The 15,693-nt window shown below is 42.9% G+C and overlaps 1 protein-coding gene across 3 annotated transcripts in view; it reads left to right on the forward strand.

The window, feature by feature from the left end:
- Positions 1-10,434: 10,434 nt before the first annotated feature.
- PIK3CB (phosphatidylinositol-4,5-bisphosphate 3-kinase catalytic subunit beta) overlaps positions 10,435-15,693 on the forward strand; it is a 202,928-nt gene continuing 197,669 nt past the window's right edge. Inside the window, exon 1 of one of the 3 annotated variants that reach the window (XM_024131871.3) lies at positions 10,435-10,653. The gene's annotated coding sequence lies outside the window, so the exon portion shown is untranslated. Of the gene's footprint in view, positions 10,654-10,830; positions 10,874-11,656; positions 11,732-15,693 lie in introns of those variants that run through there. The other 2 variants (XM_028489344.2, XM_028489340.2) reach the window with 2 other exon arrangements.

Here is a 15,693-nt window from a genome sequence, read left to right on the forward strand (position 1 = left end):
CCACATCTTCTTTATCCATTCATCTGTTGATGGACAGTTAGGTTGCTTCCATGTCCTGGCTATTGTAAATAGAGCTGCAATGAACATTTTGGTACATGACTCTTTTTGAATTATGGTTTTCTCAGGGTATATGCCCAGTAGTGGGATTGCTGGGTCATATGGTAGTTCTATTTGTAGTTTTTTAAGGAACCTCCATACTGTTCTCCATAGTGGCTGTATCAATTTACATTCCCACCAACAGTGCAAGAGGGTCCCCTTTCTCCACACTCTCTCCAGCATTTGTCATTTGTAGATTTTCTGATGATGCCCATTCTAACTTAGACCAGTGTTTTCCAAATTGCAAGACTAAATGGATGGTGAAATTAACTTGGTGGATTGCAACTACAATTTTTAAAACATGAAACAGTATAGCATAGAAAATAGAAATGGCCTAGAAAACATCAGAGTGCATCACACATGATAAGGGTATTATTCCATCACAGTTTTATTTCAGCATATAATATAAATACACACACACATACACACACCTCCTTATGTATTACTTACTAGGTTGCAGTAAAATGCTTCTTTTACTAGAGGGTGGGTCAAAAAGTTTTGGGAGACTTTCATGAAGCTGCTTGGACTGAAGTGTGATAAGATAGTATCTTTCCTGTTCAGATCAACCCAGAGCTCCAGATGTTGTCATGTCATCACTGGAAAATAACACATGGGAAGCTCATTCTCATTCAAAAACCCAGAGTGGAAGTAGAGACACAATTTCAGGATGCTCTTGTAGGGTGAACTCTGGGTTTCTGTGCTTTGGTTGGCTTGTGTTACATCCTCAAGGCCATTTAATCATATGTACAGTTAAGTGTGTTTTCTCTATTCTTTCTTTTTCAAATAACAGATGACTTAATGGTTTTCAAAGTTGAATACAAAATTTAAAAACCTTTTTCTTGCTGCCACATGTGGTTGGGCCATAAACTGCATATTCCTAGAAATCACTGAATTAATTAAGATCCTGGAGGAATAGAACTCAGGGAGACTGGGGTGATGTGAGTGTGGTGTGGAAGGAACTGGGGCTATTGTCCTGAACAGATTGGGCTTGAATCCCTATTTCAGGACTTGCTATGTAGATTTGGGTGAAGGGATCTAATATGCATTTGCTAAAGACTCATTCAGAGCAAGGCCCTGTGTCAACTGTCGGAAGTATAGAAATAAACACTATACCATCCACTGTCTCCAAGGAATATACAATCCGGTAGGAGATACAAGTACAACTGAGCCTCAGTTTTCTCATCTGGAAAATGCATATCATAATAGACCTTCATTCGGTCTATTAGGAACGTGAAATGAACAAATTCAGATATTTAGCTTGGTGTTAATAGACAGTAGAGGGGCACGTGATAAATGTTTTCTATTCAGCTTTATAAAATGAAAAAAACAGTCTTCAATGTTTACGACATCATATAGAAAATCAGACGCTGCAAATCATGTGCAGTTTTGAAAAGCTAGATATGGAAATTCATAACTGAATAAAGGTCTGTGAAAGCAGATGAGATGTAGATATAGTTGTAGATTAAAGAAAGTGTGTAAATTTTGAATTATTTTAATGGTCTTCCTTTGGGTTATGTGTTTCCTCTGTGGAGTTTCTCAAATTTGGGTCTATATCAGTAAGATACAGGTTTGCTGCAGTTACAAACAACTCCTAAATCTCAGTGGTTGGATATGGCGATGGTTTATTTCTAGTTCACACTCAGTTGGCTCCTGTCAGCTCTCCAGGGTAGCCATCTTTCATGTGTTGTCTCCAAGATCCACAGCACTGATCCTTTCTTGGGGTACCTTTACATCAGCATGTGGGAAAGAGGATCTGGAGAAAAACACACTCCATTGCTCTCTCTCCTTTTTTTTTTCTTCCCCGACCATGCTGCAGCTTATGGAATTTTAGTTCCCTGACCAGGGATTGAACTCGGGCCTTCAGTAGTGAGAGTGTAGAGTCCTAACCACTGGACTGCCAGGGAATTCCCTCACACTCCATCTCTTAAATGCTTCCATTGAGAGGTAGCAGATGCCACTTCTGGTCACATTTCATTGGCCAAAGCAAGCCTTATGGCTCTGGTCAACTGTAAGGATTCCATCTAACTTCAAGGGAGCAGGGAAGTACAGTCCTCCCAAGTGCTCTGCAGGGGAAGAGAACTGGAAGTATTAGCAAGTGGTGGTAATCTCTCCTGAGGGTCTCATACTGTTACCAAGGCTGTTGCCCCAGAATCATACTCCTGCCCCTCCCTCAAATGCAAACCAATTATTCTTATCTAAGTTTCAGGAGGGAGCTGCAAAGAGAAAAAAACAAGAACTGGTTAGGCCTAAGATGGTGTAAGATTCAACTTCCAGTAGATCTTGAGCCTCATTATATGCTCATTGTGATGCATTAGCATGATCAATGACACAGCCACCAGGCCATGACAGTTGACAATTGCCATGACAACAACCAAAAAAGCCCATACAAGGACTGAAAAGGAGATCTGCATCAGTTCCAGGTCCAAACCACACCCCTGTTCTAGGATAACTCATGAATATTCCTCCTACTTTTTCCAAATTCCTCCCTTTTACTTTGACCCTCCAATATATTTGCTGTCTCCACCAGAATTGGAATGAGAAGTTGATTTGGTAACTAGGTTCCTGCTTCTCCATTTTCTGGCTATTGAATAAAGTTTGTGCTCTTCTAGTCTCAGTATAGGTTTCGTTATTGGTTGTGGGAATCTGGTTGGAAAAAGAACCTCCCTGTCTGAGACAAGGGGTCTCGGCCTGGGTTAGGACCCTGGAGCAGGTTCAGTGGACCAGTTTGGCAAGAATACCATGCTTCCTGCACTCCAGCTGGTCTTTTTGGTTTTTTAAGTGGCCGTGCTCAGGACCCTCGCCTTGGCTGTTTTTTCTGATTGCGATACTCTGGGCCCCCACTCTTTGCCTGGTCTCATCTTCCTTCAGACTGAGGCAAGTTTTCCCTTCCTTAGAGAAACTTGCTTTCTCCTCTCAGTAAATTCCTTCGTTATTACTTACTTTCAAAGTGTCAGGTGCCCCCCCACCTTATGGCACTTAGCTGTAATTTGCAGTTAATTATGAGATGACTTCATTAATGACTGTTTCTTCCTTTGCAGCAGATGCTGTAGGAATCATGTTGTTTTGCTCACCCTCATATCACCACCATTTATGCAGTACCTGGGACCGTTGCTGGTGAATGAAGAAGTGAATATTCTCTTGGGCTTCCCTGGTGGTGCAGTGGTTGGGAGTCTGCCTGCCGATGCAGGGGACACAGGTTCGTGCCCCGGTCCGGGAAGATCCCACATGCTGCGGAGCGGCTGGGCCCGTGAGCCATGGCCGCTGAGCCTGCGCGTCCGGAGCCTGTGCTCCACAGCGGGAGAGGCCTGCGTACCGCAAAAAAAAAAAGTGAATATTCTCAAGAGTCTGAGACAATTTTTTTTTTTAACCCTCCAAACAGTCTGTGTATTACTGGAATTTAAAAACACTGTCTTCTATGAATTTCTCTCTGTATCTATTAAGGAGCCATTTGACAAAAACTTGCTGATTTCATTGTGGAAGTTCTGTCCGGATGGAACATCCCTGAACCTCTGAATATGTAAATCTTTTTTTAAACATAAATTTATTTATTTATTTTTGGCTGCGTTGGGTCTTCGTTGCTGTGCGCGGGCTTTCTCTAGTTGTGGCAAGAGGCGGGCTACTCTTTGTTGTGGTGAGTGGGCTTCTCATTGGGGTGGCTTCCCTTGTTGCAGAGCATGGGCTTTAGGAGTTCGGGCTTCAGTAGTTGTGTCATGCAGGCTCAGTAGTTGTGGCTCACTGGCTTAGTTGCTCTGTGGCATGTGGGATCTTTCCGGACAGGGCTCGAACCTGTGTCGCCTGCTTTGGCAGGAGGATTCTTAACCACTGTGCCACCAGAGAAGTCCCCAGAATGTGTAAATCTTGATCCTTGTAAGAGGAACATTTATCCACCCCTTGACCAATCTGGGAGATTGAGGACTAGAGGAGTCATTTCACATTTTGCTCTTATCCCCAGTCTTTCAAATTGAACAATCCAGGTTTCTGTTTTCCAGAGCCATCCTGTACCTGCTATTTTCCCCATTCATTTGCATAGGTATTTCAAGACTGCTCTAGACATGTGAGCTCGACTTGATTGAAGTACCAAAATTTGCTACAGGGACTTCCCTGGTGGTCCAGTGCATAGGACTCTGTGCTCCCAATGTAGGGGGCCCAGGTTCCATTCCTGGTCGGGGAACTAGATCCCCCATGCTGCAACAAAGATCCCACATGCCGCAGCTAAGATCCAGAGTAGCCAAAATAAGTAAATAAATAATTAAATATTTTTTAAAAAGTTGCTACAAAAAGTCAAACTGTCTCTTCTACTTACATTTTGAAATATAGACTTGATTAAGAAGCAGAAGTAAAGTCAACTCTTTGGTTTGGTGTTTGCTTAAAGGAAAAAAGGCTCTGATGAAGCTCATCTTTTAGCTAAAGGAATTCCCTTTGAAGTTAGTGCTTTATTTTGCAAATATAAGGCTCTGTGAGCTACCAAAGGAGCTGAGTATAGGCTCTCCAATAAAATTTCAGTAGTGGGTGAATCAGGGTGAAACTGTAAATAGGTCACTGGCCAGTTTGAGACATTTCTGCCTCTGATGCCTTCTTAATGGGCCAGAAATTTCTGGATTCCAGCTCTTCAAGGTAGCAGGTTATTTAAAATGTTAATTTATTACATTGCATACTTTTTTATAGAAACAGGTTAAACTGCAGTTTCAGGTGGCTTGTCCACAACAACAAACAGGGCAGAGCCTTTGTTGATAAAGAGCTCACATTCCACAAGGCAGAGTCACACCCAAACCCCTTGGGAACCACGGCTACAATCTTTGATCCAGCTAACCCTGCATACCAGAGCTAATTGGTTTTAAAAGTGCCTGATTTATTATTTTTCAACATTCAACTTATAATTCTTTAGTGAATGACACCATTCTAGACTTGCAAGTTAATAAGACTGAAGGAAAAAAAAATAAGGCTGCAGACAAATTGCGCTTAACATACAGTGTGATCAGCATTCTCAGTTTGCAAGGCTAGTCCTTGAGTGTCCTTCCTGTCCTTCTAGTGCACCCATGGCCTCACTGGCTCCCTTACTAGGGCTCCACCCCTTCCTTTCTTGCTTTTTGCCTCTCCTTACTCAATGATGGTCAAGCTTCTGGCTAAATGACAACTCTTTTACATGCTTTCTCTATACATATATTTATCTCTCTATATTTATATAATAGGTCATATGTGAGCATGATAAAATTTCAAATAGCATAAAAGACAATAACCATAAAAATTAATTCTCCCTTCCACTCTTGTTTCCCAGCCTCTAGTTCTCCTTTTCCTAGGCAACCACTGATAGTTTCTTCTGTCTTTCTGATGATAATCTATGCATATACAAATCGTAGCTGACTTTACTGTTCTGCATCTTGCCTATTTCATTAAATAATATTTTGGAGATTGTTCCAGATCAGTTCATATAGAAACACCTCATTATTATAATTTTTTAAAAATAAATTTATTTATTTTATTTATTTATTTTTGGCTCCGTTGGGTCTTTGCTGCTGTGCGCAGGCTTTCTCTAGTTGCAGAGAGCGGGGGCTTCTCTCGTTGCGGTGCGCAGGCTTCAGCAGTTGTGGCTCACCGGCTCTAGAGCGCAGGCTCAGTAGCTGTGGCGCACGGGCTTAGTTGCTTCACGACTTGTGGGATCTTCCTGGACCAGAGCTCGAACCCTTGTCCCGTGCATTGGCAGGCGGATTCTTAACCACTGCGCCAACCAGGGACGCCCCTGCCTCATTATTTTTACAGTTGTATACAGTCACATAATTCAGTTATGACCCGTGTGTATATATGTGTGTGCTCACCTGTGTGTGTAATCGTTTAATTGAATTTCCCTTCAAACCCTTATATATATCTTACTTTGCTTTCCAGGAGAATGTGTCTGGTTCCCCCTGAGTCCCCTCTGTCCTCCACTGCCTTTCACTTTCTGTCTCCTTTCTCCCAAGGTTCATGGCCTTGATGTTTGTGTGTGCGCGCGCACGCGTGTGTGCATGTGTGCGTGTGTGTGTGTGTGTGTGTGTGTGTGTGTGTCTGGGCCTTTTTGAAGTGGTCTTTGAAGGCAGTTGGGGAAGAGGAGGGGAGAGAGAGGCAGCATGCCAACAGCTGTGGCAGGACAGGATGTTTGAGGCTTTGTTGGCTCTCTCTGATATGGAGACCAGTATCCAGGCCTCCTCCTTCAGAATTTGGGGATGGTAAGTAACTTGTTCTAGGACTTTGTGCAACTCTTTTCATTTTTAAGGGCTTAGATTTCTCCCTGTGTAAGATGAGTAGGCTATACAATGTAATTTCTAACTCTCCAAGCTCTAAAATTCTAAGAAAATAAGCTCTCAAGTATTCTGCTGGTGGGAGTGTAAAGGGTACATCCCAGAGAGAGGGCAATTTGGCAATATCCTTCAAAATTACAAATACCTATACCTATTGACCAAATTATTCTAATTTTAAGGATTTATTCTGTGGTTACACTTGCATATGCACAAAATGATATAAATTCAAGGTTATTCATTGCAGCATTGTTTGTATATCAAAAAATTGGAAATAGTCTAAAAATATTCATCAATAAGGGACCAGATATAGTATTTATATATGCTTACAATGGAACATTATATAGCCAGAAAATAGAATGCAGATACAATGAAATACTGTATCACAATGAGAATGAGCAAAATACAGTTATATGCAGTAGTGTATGAATATCAAAACAATGTAGAGGAAACGTAGGGCAAAAGAAGCCAAACTCAAAAAGAGCACACACTGTATGAATCTATTTAATTAAAGTTCAAAAACAGGAAGAAGGAATCTCTAGTGATAGAAGCTGGATTGTGGTTACCCCTGGGGGCAGGGCAGTGACTGAAAGGGATCACAAGTGGGTTCTGAGATATTTGTCATGTTCTCTATTGATCTGAGAAGTAATTACTCAGGTGTGTTCCGTTTGTGAAAATTTATGACGTGGGCAGTTTTTTCTATTCTGTATAGCAGTAACAATGTAAAAGAATCATAAACTCTATAAGCACTGATATCAAACAACCTGATAGATATTATGTGAAAAAAAAACCAAGCATGAATCAAACAGTTCCATATGTGTTAAAAAATGGAGAAATATACCTGTACTTGCTCATATATGTATACAATACCTCTGGAAAGATGCTCAAGAAGCTGACAACTTTGGTTGTCTGTGAAGAGCGAGTAATAGCTGAGAGAGAGACTTTTACTGAACGTTCAGTTGTACATTTTGGATTTCAAATCATGCATATTTATTACTTATAAAATGAAGAGCAAGCACTCAAATTCTAAAAAGGAAAAATAAAAAATGTTTGTGAGCCTAGGAAATACTCAGAAGTAAGGAAGTACTCATAAGTAAGAAGAAGGAAAAAAGGGGGGAAACACCCCCTAAAAAACACCAAAAGATTATGTATTGAACATATAACTCAGAACTCAGTGGTGGGGAAGTAGAGAACATTTGAATATTCTAAAATTGAACAGATAGAACCTTTTCTTTATGTTCACCACTTTAATCATGATTTAAAAACTAGTCACAGGTTTTTTTTTCTTTAAAGCTGTGTTTATTAAAGGCATAAGATAATACAATTTTTTTTCACATCTTTATTGGAGTATAATTGCTTTACAACGTTGTGTTACTTTCTGCGGTACAACAAAGTGAATCAGCTGTATGTATACATATATCCTGATATCCCCCAAACAATGGTTTTAACAGTAAGATATAAAATATCTATAAAGACATTTCAGCCCTCTGAGCTATCCAATGTGATCAGCCTAGTGTAAATTCTTCAATCCCTTTCTCTATGCCCCCATGGATATATCTATAAATGGTCAGCGATATACTAACAGGATCATACCACTCTTTATCCCTCTTCAATTTGCATTTTCCACTTTAGCAATATATCAAGGACATCCCTCTGGGTCAATACAGATAGGTCTAACTAATTTTCATCATTGATCAGTGTATAATATTGCAGAGTATGGAGGGAGTACAATTGGTTCATATATTCTATTACCTATGGACAATCACATTGTTCCTAGTTTGTTTGTGTTTGTTTTGCACTTCAGGTAACACAATAAGCATCTGTGTTAGTTTCCTGTGGCAACTTTAACAATTACCACAAACTGAGTGGCTTAAAATAACAGAAATTGATTGTTTCACGGATTTGGAGTTCCAAGTCTGAAATCAATGTGTTAGCAGGCTCTGCAAACCTGTTCTGTGGCCCCCTCCTAGCTTCTGGTAGCTGCCAGCAATCCTCGGCATTCTTTAGCTTGTACATGCATCATTCCCAACTCTGCCTCGTTCTTCACATCCCCTTTATCTCTGTGTCTCTATCTCAAATCTTTCTCTGTCTTTCTCTTGAAAGGATGCCTGTCATTGGATTTAGGGCCCACCCCAAATCTAGGATGATCTCATTTCAAGATCCTTAACTTAATTATGTCCGTTAAGATCCTTTTCCCAAATAAGGCTATGCTCACAGGTTCCAGGTGGACTTCTTTTGGAGGGCCACCATTCAACCCACCACAGCATCCTTGGGTCCATCCTTACAATTAGTATTTTCTTTAGTTTTTTTATAGGGCAAAGTTAATGCATTTTTGGGTCAATGGATAGGTATATGTATTTTAAATGTAAATAGGTATTCCCAGATTACTCCTAGAAAGTTTGTGGCAATTTACACTCCCATCAGAGCTTGTTTCCTATGTATTGGTCTTGTTAATGCTTGCCAGTCTAATGAGTGAAAAATGGATTACTGTTTTAATTTGCTTTCCCATGACTATTAGTGAAATAAGCGTCTTTTTAATGAACCATTTGCATTTTCTCTTCCATTAATCGCCTGCTCATAGACGTTGCCTGTATTTTAAAAACATTGAACTATGTGGCTTTTTAAAATTCCATTTATAGGGCTTCCCTGGTGGTGCAGTGGTTGAGAGTCCACCTGCCGATGCAGGGGACACGGGTTCGTGCCCCGGTCCGGGAGGATCCCACGTGCCGCGGAGCGGCTGGGCCCGTGAGCCATGGCCGCTGAGCCTGCGGCGTCCGGAGCCTGTGCTCCGCAACGGGAGAGGCCACAACAGTGAGAGGCCCGCGTAACGCAAAAAAAAAAAAAAAATCCATTTATAGGGACTCTTTTATGTTAGAGATATAATGTGTTTGCCATATGTTTTGTGCAGGTCTATTCCGTCTATTGTTTTTTGTTTTAACTTGTCAGTGTGACGTTATGCAAAACTTTCAAAATATTTAGGTAGAAAATTTTTTTTCTTTGATGATTCTGAGCTTCCTGTCTTGCTTAAAGATTCCCCTCGCTAAAGTTATACTACTATTCTTTAAAAAATTTCCTCTAAGTCTTTGTTTTGTATATTTTTAAGTCTTTAACTCTTCTGGAACATAGTTTTGAATATGGTATGGCTCTAGATTTATTGTGAATAGTCAATTAAATCAGGATCATTGATCAAATAAACTATTCTTTTATCACAGGCTTGTTTGCCACCTTTGCTTTATATTAGGTTTACTTGAGATTCCATCCCAGCCTACTCAACTGTTTGCCTGAGCTATTACAGTAGCAATAAGTTACAATAACCTTACAATATAGTAGCTTTACAATAAGTTAAATTTTTGGTTTTCAGTAAGTGAAATTGAAGAGTGCTATTAAGAAAGAGGACCATGAGATTTCCCGGTTGAGGTCAAAAGATAACAGCAGATTAGGTATGCGAACAGGGCTGGGTAAACTGTAAGCCTCTGCAGATAAATGTTAGTTATCGCAAAAATGAACACACAGAAAAAGAATCTTGGCTTGGAATGCTGGACTTTTGCTTTATGACCAGTGCAGGGATTGAAGGGCCAGCTGTGGGGCAGCCGACCTAGCGGCCCCACCCCCAGAAGAGGAGTGACACAGGGGGAGAGGGAAAAGCAAAGTGTAGGGCTCAGGAACCGAGATATCAGTTCAGAGTCGCAGACCTGGGGAGAGTGGGAAGAGAAGGCCGCCAAGGAACTATGAACAGAGAAATCTCTCGGAGGCGGCTACGAAGGCCGGGGCAGGTGGTGGGTCTCTCCTGAAAGCGGCTTGCTGGGGATTCCCGATTCCGAGTCCTCCGGAGCCTCAAAGAGGAGCAGAACTGCCGCACAGCAGCGCCGCTGCTGGGCGGTCAGCCGGAGAAAACTAGGCGGCGGTTTAGCCTCCCAGCAGGCACCAAACCGAGAGGACTAGGCGGCGGTTCCCCTCCCAGCCGGGACCGGCTCTGCCCCGCCCAGCCCGCAGACCTGGGATTGGCCGGAGCGGCTCGCGGGGCGGGGCGAGGGCTGCTGGGAGGCGGGCCCGTGAGGCTGGCGCGCGCGCACAGTGGCGGCGCGCGCGTGCTCCGTCGGTCGGTGCGGCGGCGGCGGAGCTGGCCATGGCCGTGGGCGACGGGCTGGTGTAGCGCCGCGCGGGGCAGGCGGGTGGCGACTGAGAGAGACGGGCATGGGAGCGCCGCAGCTGGACGGGCGCGGTGGCCTTGGCTGCTAACCGCGCACCTGGAGCCGACAGCCGGCGGCGGCGGCGGAGCGCCGGGCAGGTGAGTGCAGTGGAGCGGGACCCGGATGCGGCGCGGCTGAGGGGCGGCGCGGTCGCGGCGGGCCTCTGAGGTGCCCCCGCGCGGGCCGGCGGCGCGCTCTTACCCGCCACAGCCTGCGGCGCCGGCGACTGAGTGGCCGCTCCGCGCTTCCTGCCAGCGCCGAGGACGCCGGCCCGCGGGGGTGCCTCGCTCGCCTGAGGCCCTCCCGGGGTTCTCCAAGGTGAGCGGCTCTCCCCGGCCTCCGGGCGGCAGGGACGCGGCCCTTTGGGTCGCGTTCCTGAGGGGCGTCTGGGGAGAGGCGGCGTCCTCGCCCCGTGTCTGTGCGGACACCCGCGAGCTCCTGATCCTCAGATGCCTTTTTGCGCAGGGTGTATTGTAGGGGCGGGGATCCTGGACTGTTGGGATAGGGTCGTGTTTTCAAATCCCGGCACCGCCACTGAGCAGCCTTGGGGCCTTGGGCCAGAGTATCCAGATTTGTTAGTGGGAATAATTATACGTACTTCACAGGGCTGTTGTGAAGCTAAGACAGGATGATGTACATGACCGAAAAGCGAGTGCTCGGTCAGTGGTAGGCTGTTAGGAGTAACTGTGCTGCAGCATCTTCCCTTGTTAGCTATTACTGATTCCTGGCTGCGGGTGTACTTTTGGGGGGCACATTTATTTCCGAAGCGCTTTGATGTTGCAGTAACCTCCACTGGAGTTGCTTAATACAGGAGCCTGTTATCTTAACAGTGTCCAAAATACGAATCCTATAGCCTCATCCTAGAATGCTGGCTAAGGCTGCCTTGGAATACCTGTCTCAGGTACCGAGTGATTGGGAATTGCTGTTTAAATAAAACAGCGAGTTTAGGATTCGCTTCAGATGCAAGGTGGTGGGATACATTAAACTTGAAGTGCTTTGCTGTTTAAATAATCTTAAGTGACACTTAAACTGTCACTTGTTACAGAGTATAAACAGAGAAGAATATGGAAACACTCCTTTTTTTGCATTGCTGCATACGAAGGGAGTGACAAGTGCTTTTGTAAACATCATCGTGGGCAGTGTTACTGTCTGGTGAAGTCATCATAGTTAAATTAGGTGAGTACTTATTTTGAAGCACTGAATGGGTGTTTGGAAATATTCCTAATAAAATCATCTCCAACGAGTCAGAATTCTCAGCAGTTCATTAATCATTTGGGGATTTTTAGGTTACACTGTAAGATTTTTATGGTAAAAGCAGAACTGCTTAAGTCATGATAAAGTAGCATAGGAAAGGGTGGTCAGGATAAAGATCTTAACCTAGTTCCAGAAGGCAAGTGTGGAACAAAGTAAAAATCTTAAGCTTTAAAACTGGGATTGTATTCACTAAAGCAAAAATGACTGAAATCAAAAAACTTTTTTGTACAACTCCTGATTCACATCCTGATGAGGGTCTTCTACCTTCAGAGTGGTTTTTTAAAAAAAATTTATTTATTTTTGTCTGCGTTGGGTGTTCGTTGCTGTGTGCGGGCTTTCTCTAGTTGTGGCAAGTGGGGGCTACTCCACTTTGTGGTGCGCGGGCTTCTCATTGTGGTGGCTTCTCTTGTTGCGGAGCTCAGGCTCTAGGTGTGTGAGCTTCAGCAGTTGTGGTGGGCAGGCTCAGTAGTTGTGGCTCTTGGGCTCTGGAGTGCAGGCTCAGTAGTTGTGGCCCACAGGCTTAGTTGCTCTGCGGCATGTGGGATCTTCCCGGACCAGGGCTCGAACCCATATCGCCTGCATTGGCAGGCGGATTCTTAACCACTGCGCCAACGGGGAAGACCCAGAGTGTTTTTTAGAAGTGGAGAAAATCGAGTTGGGTTTTGATTTATTGCTTTTTCTCACCTCTTGTCTGTATTTCTTGCTTTTCTTAGAGACTTATCCATAAAGGCTTTTGATCCAACTTGCTCTGTGAATGTAAACAAAATACATAGAAAAAAATTAAAAATTAACCTTGTAATCTAAATTATCTTCTTCCTTATAGTCTAATTGTGTTCTTCCTAAATTATAACCTTCCCTGTTGTCTCACTGGTGAACCCAACAGTAGAAGCACTGCTAGCCACTGTGAAAAGGCTAGGGGTCAGAAGTCACATCTTGGCTCTTAGGCCTGGTCCTGGGTCCCAGATAGCTGGGACTTTGGGGATGTCACCCAGTCTTCCTGGGCCTCAGTTTTTTTTTTTTTGTTTATAGAATTTGAGAGTGTGTGGCCAGCAGGATGGGAGGGTGGTGGTGGATTAGAGTATCATATTATATAAAGGAACCTTCCAGGATACTCCACTTTTATGATTTTTATTCTCTTCACTCTGTTTCTCTATCTCTTTTGTTGACTTTTTCTTCTCTTCATGAATTCAAAACATCCTAATGCCTCAGGGTGTCCAAGCCCATCCCTCTACTTTTTTCTACCTGTATTCTCTCTGAGTGATCTCATCAAGTCCTGTGGTTTAAATACTATCACCGTGTTATTGACTCTCAGATTTTTATCTCCAGTTCTGAACTTCACATTTCTTCTACCTGCCTACATATCTTCACTTCGTTTGTCTATCTTAAACTTGACATGTTCAAAGTGGAGCTCTTGATTTCCATTCTTCAACCTGTTCCTTCCCCAGCAGTCTGCATTTCATAAGAGCACCCCTCTACCCACCTCTTCCACCTACTTAAGTGAAAAATCTGGTGTTCATCCTTAATTCATCGCTTTGCCTCACTGCTCCCTCACTGCCCCACACATCCAGTCCTTCAGCAAACCCTGTTGATTTTGCCTCCAAAATGTATCCCAAATATATTTACTTCACTTTATTTTTTATTTTAAAAAAATATTTATTTATTTTTTGGCTGTATCGGGTCTTAGTTGCGGCACATGGGCTCAATAGCTGCAGAGCGTGGGCTTAGCTGCCCGGTGGCATGTGGGATCTTAGTTCCTCTGACCACGGATTGAACCAGCGTCCCCTGCATTGCAAGATGGATTCTTAACCACTGGACCACCAGGGAAGTCCCTACTTCACTTTATTTTTATTGTCACCACCCCAGTTGTTCCTAGGTAGTAGCTTCCTAACTAGTCTCCTTGCCTCTGGCCTTGCTCTCCTACAGTCCATTTTCAGACAGCAGTCAGAGTGATCTTTACTTACTCTCCTGCTCCAGGGGCTTCTTATTGCACTGAAAAGTAAGTCCAAACTCTACCTGCATTATCAGCTAATTATCTTGCTTATTTTCTTGTTTATTTGTTTGTGATCTTTTCCCTCCAACATATTATAATCTCTCTGATGGAAGGGACTTGGTCTTCCCTGGGGTATTCTCAGTAACCAGAACAGTGTCTGGAAAATTTAACTAATGTTGAATGAATGAATGTGTGAATGAAATACATTATAAAATCTTCCGATTCCAAGTATAACATGTACTGAACACACTTGACCCTTTTTTGGTCCCAGATTTGTGCAAATGAGGAAGTGATCACAGGGCCTAGAGTTATTCTATTAGGTATTCTTACTTTCTCAGTCTTCGTTAAGGTACTGTACCTCCTGAAAAGGCTAAGCATTTAGATGTCAAGCCGTTAATAACAAAAACAAATGTGGATTTTGTTTATTGTATATTGGATCATTAGTATTTTTGCGAATAAGAAGCCATACAAGTTTTCCAGCCTTGTTTTGTTCTTTAGAACCATTGAATTTTGGTCTTGACTGGAGGGGACTGGTTCTGTAGAATGTGGTAGTTTAATCCAGTATTGCATACCAAATCCTATAGGGTAGCAGTTGCAATTTTTACAGAGAACAGGTGTGTTTATTTATTTCAATTACACTATTTTTTAAAAATCTTAGCCCCCCGCCTTGTGTGCATTTATGTAAATATCCTCTGAACCATTTGATTCAGTTATCATATCTTACCATATCTTGGAGAGATAAGTCCCTATCATTTGGCTTCTGTTAACTGCTCACTTGCAAGCTTTGTCATGTTGTAGAAAGAGACATGTAATTTAGGATTTTCCCCCTGCCTGAGATTGAAGCCCCAAAGACTGTCTAGTAGGTTTGTGAAGAAAGAAGGGTATGGAAAAATCAAGGTGTAGAATTCCATTGTCAGAGTAGATAATAGAAAAAGATATGTTGGAGAAGGAAATCCTAGACTAGAACAACAATACTGGAAATTTAGTAGAAGAGAAGGAGAAAAGGAAGATAAAGGAGAATATTATAGATTTTCAGGCTTGTGTGGGGCAACTTTGCTTCTCACTCCTTTTACCTTCTCATCTTCCTCTCCAAATTTTGACACTTTTTTTTTTTTTTCCCCTCTGCCTTCTCTCCACTCCCTGATTTGTATGGGCTATTTAAGGAGTGCCTATGTGCCTTTGGTAGTCTGATGTCTGCTGGGACACCTTGTGTGAAAGGATACTATCCTTTCTTGAAGAGGCGTTTCTGCTTTCTCATAATCAAAGTCTGACTTCCTGGATTTTCCAGCCACTGGGTCCAGCTTTACCCTTTGGAGTGATTCTAAACTGATGTACTTCCTTTTTAAGTTGTTCTCATGTATTCCATGGTAACCTTTATGTTATCATCTCCAGGTTAAATAATCCTGAGTCACAAGCTTCCAGTTGAGAGAGGAAAAATGAAAGGCATTAGATGTATGGTTGGGTGTGTATAGTGTGTTACCTGCCAGTTGCTCTGATAATGCAGACTGCGTATCTCTAATTTAGACCTTTCTTTTTCTGAGTTGATAGTTTTTTTTTTTTTTTTTAATAAAAAAGCCATTTTTAAAAGGAGAGTGAAATTGAATTTTAAAATTTTACAAAAACTTTTTCATGTACAGTCCTATGAGTTTTAACACATGCCTAGATTCTTGTAACTATCACCACTGACAGTGTACAGAATAATTCCAACACCCCAAAGAATTCCCTCATGTTACCCCTTTGCGGTCAGCCTCCCCTTAATTTTTCTTTTTCTTTTTTTTTTTTTTTGCGGTACGCGGGCCTCTCACCGCTGCGGCCTCCCCCGCCGCGGAGCACAGGCTCCGGACGCGCAAGCTCAGCGGCCATGGCTCACGGGCCCAGCCGCTCCGCGGCACGT

This window comes from Physeter macrocephalus, chromosome 1, assembly GCF_002837175.3.
Source record: "Physeter macrocephalus isolate SW-GA chromosome 1, ASM283717v5, whole genome shotgun sequence".
Taxonomy (NCBI): domain Eukaryota; kingdom Metazoa; phylum Chordata; class Mammalia; order Artiodactyla; family Physeteridae; genus Physeter; species Physeter macrocephalus.